The sequence below is a fragment of the Erpetoichthys calabaricus genome, chromosome 5 (assembly GCF_900747795.2).
Source record: "Erpetoichthys calabaricus chromosome 5, fErpCal1.3, whole genome shotgun sequence".
NCBI classification, from domain to species: Eukaryota; Metazoa; Chordata; class Cladistia; order Polypteriformes; family Polypteridae; genus Erpetoichthys; species Erpetoichthys calabaricus.
In genome coordinates, this window is record NC_041398.2 from 7,649,726 (window position 1) to 7,654,850 (window position 5,125).

The 5,125-nt window shown below is 38.3% G+C and overlaps 2 protein-coding genes across 2 annotated transcripts in view; one reads left to right on the plus strand and one right to left on the minus strand.

Moving 5' to 3' along the window:
• The window catches only part of LOC114641537 (tripartite motif-containing protein 16-like), a 721,005-nt gene that overhangs the window by 419,976 nt on the left and 295,904 nt on the right, over positions 1-5,125 (minus strand). The window lies entirely within an intron of this gene.
• LOC114641514 (gastrula zinc finger protein XlCGF7.1-like) overlaps positions 1-5,125 on the plus strand; it is a 688,851-nt gene that overhangs the window by 891 nt on the left and 682,835 nt on the right. The gene's annotated exons all lie outside the window — the stretch shown is intronic.

Below are 5,125 nucleotides of genomic sequence, written 5' to 3' on the forward strand. Positions count from 1 at the left end.
ACTTGAACATCATGAAGCTTTGACTGAAGCTGTGATGTATGTTAGGCCAAAAGTACATTACGTTCAATGAGAATATCAAAAGTCATATTTTGTTAAAGACATGTATATTTCTTAAATTGTGTGACAGTTAAAGTAGAAATGTCCACAAAAAGAAATAAATAAGAAAGAATAAAATTCTCACCCCTGTGCACTAAATAAGAGTGAATTTGCTCAAGCTAGTGCTCACCTAATATGTGCCTCATCTTTCTAACTGTAATCTCATGCACTTTGACCTTAACAGTGACAAGAGCTACCTGTACGAGCCATGATGACATTCAAGGGGTCTCAGGGTCTTCTTTCAGCATCTTGTGTTCTGTTCTCAGCCTGAACTTGCTGGGGCAACATGGCCTGGACAAGTTGGCTGCGGTGTGAAATCTTCACTTGGAGATGATCCTTGGGCCCTTCCATCTCCCACAGTCACATTGGGTCAATTTGGAGTCACCACTCCACTTCACCTCCATGTTTATGGGGATGATGGGAAGAACCAGAATAACCACACACACCATTCAGAGCCCCTGTGTAGAACAAGTGTGGGTAGGATTTGACCCCAGGACACCTATTCAATAAAGCAGCTGTGCTAAACGCTGTGCCCCCAACCCCCCTTCGCAAGTGGTTATTTTTTGTATGTTTATTTTTTAGGCCAAATTAGGTTCTAGAGGATGTAAATATCATCACATACATTACAATTAAGAAGAGAAAACCCAAATTCAGACACATTATTGGGTAGGAAGGCTCTGATCGGAGTCTTTAGAGCTGATATTGATCAACCATTACATTTGGATCTGCTGATATCAATAATAATAATAATACTGTTTTTCCTTTTTTTAATAATATATGTAATTTTAGCCATGCATAAACTTCACATTCCATAATAAAGTGCTACGGCATACAGCATACACAAAAAACATTTACCCATAATGAACACATAATGGATCAAAAACAAGCTGAACAAAACAAAAGGCATGTCTTAATCATACTCCACATTTCTAATTAAATAAAATGTTCAATTAGATATTTGTAGCCGTCGACTACAACAAGAAGAAAACCAGACAGTCTTGGTGAACGCTTCAGGTTCTTATCTAAGAATATAAGCATCCCTGCATGTTCTGAGGACAGTCTGGTCCTCCTGTGATCCACGACGTGTGCTGCCATACTGAACAGACCCTTGCTGTCCCCACTGGTATAAGTAGGGCACAGGTAGGACAACGACTTTTATTGGTCCTCCAGAAAGCCAGTGGCCCAGGATCTCTTGTGGTATGAGGTTCACAGAGATAAACATTCACCTCTGATGCTGCTGACTCAAATATCATTTTATCTTTATTGACAATTTCTTCTTGCATTCTGCAGTTCTGTTGGCGTGGAGTTTTTTTGGATCTCTCTGCTGTCTGTTGCACCGAGTGCATCTGTGTGGTCGAGACACGATTTATATTTATGTACCAGCTCAGTAAAACTCTGTATCCCTTTCCTCCCATCTACCTACACATTCACTGAAAGGCTAATAAAAGGGATATTACTCAAAATAGCTAATGCCTGGTTAATTAATCTATAATAATAAAAGGCAAAGCCCTCACTGACTGACTCACTCACTGACTGACTGACTGACTGACTCATCACTAATTCTCCAACTTCCCGTGTAGGTGGAAGGCTGAAATTTGGCAGGCTCATTCCTTACAGCTTACTTACAAAAGTTAGGCAGGTTTCATTTCGAAATTCAAAGCGTAATGGTCATAAGTGGAACATATTTTTTATCCATACACTGTAATGGAGGAGGCGGAGTCACGTATCGCGTCATCACGCCTCCTACGTAATCACGTGAACTAAAAACAAGGAAGAGATTTACAGCACGAGTCACACGCGGGAACGAAGGTAAATGACGTTAATTTTTGACTGTCTTTTAATACTGTGTAAGCATACATATTAACACATGTGCAACTAAACGTGTGCATTTACGGGGTGATTTCTCAGGCTTAAAAGCTCACCTTTTATCAAACGCGGGAACAAAGGTAACTGACGTTGTTCACTGCCTTTTAATACTGTGTAACCATACATATTAACACATGTGCAATTAAACGTGTGCATTTACGGGGTGATTTCTCAGGCTTAAAAGCTCGCCTTTTACTAAAAAGGTAAATGCAAAACTATTTTCAATCAGTTTATTGAAACGCTCCCATTAAGGATTGCAATAACATATTCGCGAGATAAAAGAACGAAGTAGGGGGAAATGGAGGAAGAGCCGGAAACAGCGAAGAGCAAAAAATTAATTAAACAATTGAGAATGGAGCGAGTGAAGCATACAAGCATGTTCATAAGGGAAACAAAGCACGGTGTAAAACGTAACTTTAAATTAAGTTTATAGAAACGCTCCCGCTGCGGATTGCAATAACATATTCGCGAGATAAAAGTTTAATGAGAAGACACGAGGTATAAACGAACCACACGCCGTGGCGCAACGTTAGGGGCAACAGTTTCAACCATTCTATGATCTGCTTCTCGCAACTGAAAGACGGCACATGGCGGATGTTAGCCGACTTGCTCACCGCAACGTTAGGGGCTTCAACTATGGCGCTGACGCCACATCTCAGTGCCAACACTTTGCAGACTGTACTTAAAAGACACGCCCTCCTCACTGGACAGTTAAAAAGACCAATCAAACTAACGATGACATCAAGTATTACCCAATCAAAAGTAGGAAAGGAGGCATCTTCATAAAATGCGTGTGGGATGATTTGCATGACACGCTGCTTTAAAAAAAAAATGATAAAAAAAATACGGGATAAATCCCGTCCAGTATTGATTCAAAACGGGACGCGCAATTTCATTCTCAAACGCGACACGATTCTGTATTTTAAAGGACGGGTGGCAACCCTACAGTGCCAGGTAACCACCCATACAATCACATTGTGATTCAGACTAGGAATGCAATGAATGTAATTACCCCGATCTACATACAAGGCGAAAGTCTTGCAACATTCAAAGATGATGGTTTGGGATAATTACTACTTATTAAGTACACCATGGCACATAAAAGAGCTTATGAAGCCTTGAACCGAAAAAAGCAAGATCTCAGAGATCGTAAAAAAAAAAAGGAGGTAATGTCGTTTTACTCGCTGTACATTTTAGTCAAACATTACCAGTTATTCCACGAGGGAGACCAGCAGATGAACTCAACGCGTGTTTAAAATCCATGCTTCTCCCACGGTCAGTTATATGTCGCGTGTTCTCGGGTAGGTACACCAAAAAATGTATACATTTAAGCATGTAATGGGCAAACAAAAAATGAGGTATACCCGAAGGCACTGCAGTAGTACTCAATGTAACTTTACTTCTTAAATGTTAATGTTTTACTGTTTAATAATTTATACGCTTCTTATATATTGTTCAAATTCTTTTATCAAAATACCAGTGACAGCGCAATGCACGATAACATGGAGTGAATACACCATACGCATCTGCCCACGGCCGCCCTGGTGTGCGCAGATAGGAGTTGATTCTAAAATAAAATAAACATAAAAAGAGTAATACAATCATCACCCATAAAGCGGATAGCAGACGTGACGTATTATATGTGTACCAGATTTCAAGTCAATAGGTGAAACGGTTTGCAAGCTACAGGTGATTTAAAATCCTGGACAGACCAACGAAAAGCCACGGTAGCAAATTATAGAAGAAGATTTTACTGTTTAATAATTTATATTTATATGAAATGTGCTTCTTATATATTACTTCATATTCTCATATGATAATGATGTTAATGTTGTTTATATTGATTTCTATGTTATTGTAAGTGCATCTATGTGTGTATATGTATGTATGTATGTATGTATGTATGTGTATATATATATATATATATATATATATATATATATATATATATAAAATATATATATAAAAAATATATGTGTATATGTATATATAATATATCTGTATATGTGTGTATATGTGTGTGTATATGTGTATATGTATATATATATGACACCAACACTCATAACAATGACAACACAATTACATTGACAATCATGTTACGTTATTTTTAAAATGTTTCCTTTACTTTTTCATAACCTCTTTAACACACTACTTCTCCGCTGCGAAGCGCGGGTATTTTGCTAGTTATACAAATAAATCAGTCAACAAACACTCACTGGCAGATGGAATTGTGGATCTAAATGATCTAGAAGGTGACATCTTCCAGAACTGAAAGTGGCTCGTTGTCCAGGCTTATGAATTCCACTGTTTTTGCTGTCACAGTAAGTCTTTGGTGTTCTTGCTGTCCGTATTATAAGGCTGAGTTTTCTAATTGCTGCCATTATTGGAGTCCGAGTGAGAGTAGGCAACTGAGTTAGACTAAGCTTGATGGTCGCCTCAGCCTCTGAACTTCTTATTCTTCACACCATTCCCTTTTGTGTTGACTTCTCAGATGCTAAATAAGGTTTGTATTGTTGAAAGTATTAGCAGAGGATCCTCCATGACTGACTTCTTTTTGCACAAATATTATAAACCGTAAATTTGTTATCTCTTGTTGGAAGGCAATAAAACTGTTAGACTGGCGAGGACGTGTTTCTGTATTTTGGTAATGCTGTAACTTTGTCTTGCATGCTTTTAATCATTCAAGATCAGATGTTAAGATCAACTAATTTGCCATTTTTATGTGAAAATTGGCTGATTTTGATTTGTGATCGATTGATCAGATCAGGCCTGTCTTTCACATATGAGAGAAAGGTGGAGAAATTGAACAGACAGCAGCAGAACATGAAAAGACCACACACGGAGTGGCCAGACCATAAATGGCACCTCAGTGTGAGGAAGGAACTCCAACCAGTGTGCCACCACTTTACTTGTACTGTTTATTTATTTTAAAAGGCGGGTAGTGGTTAGGAATTTGGACGTCAAACCCTGAAGCTGCAGGTTCAAATTCAGCTATTGACACCATGTGACCTCGAGCAAGTCATGTGACCTGCCTGTGCTCCTGTTGATAAACAAGAGAAATGTAACCAATTATGTCTCAAATGTCGTAAGTTGCCTTGGATAAAAGTGTCAGGAAAAAAAATAATAATGATAGTTAAAATGTTTCTGTTATTTCAGAATTGCA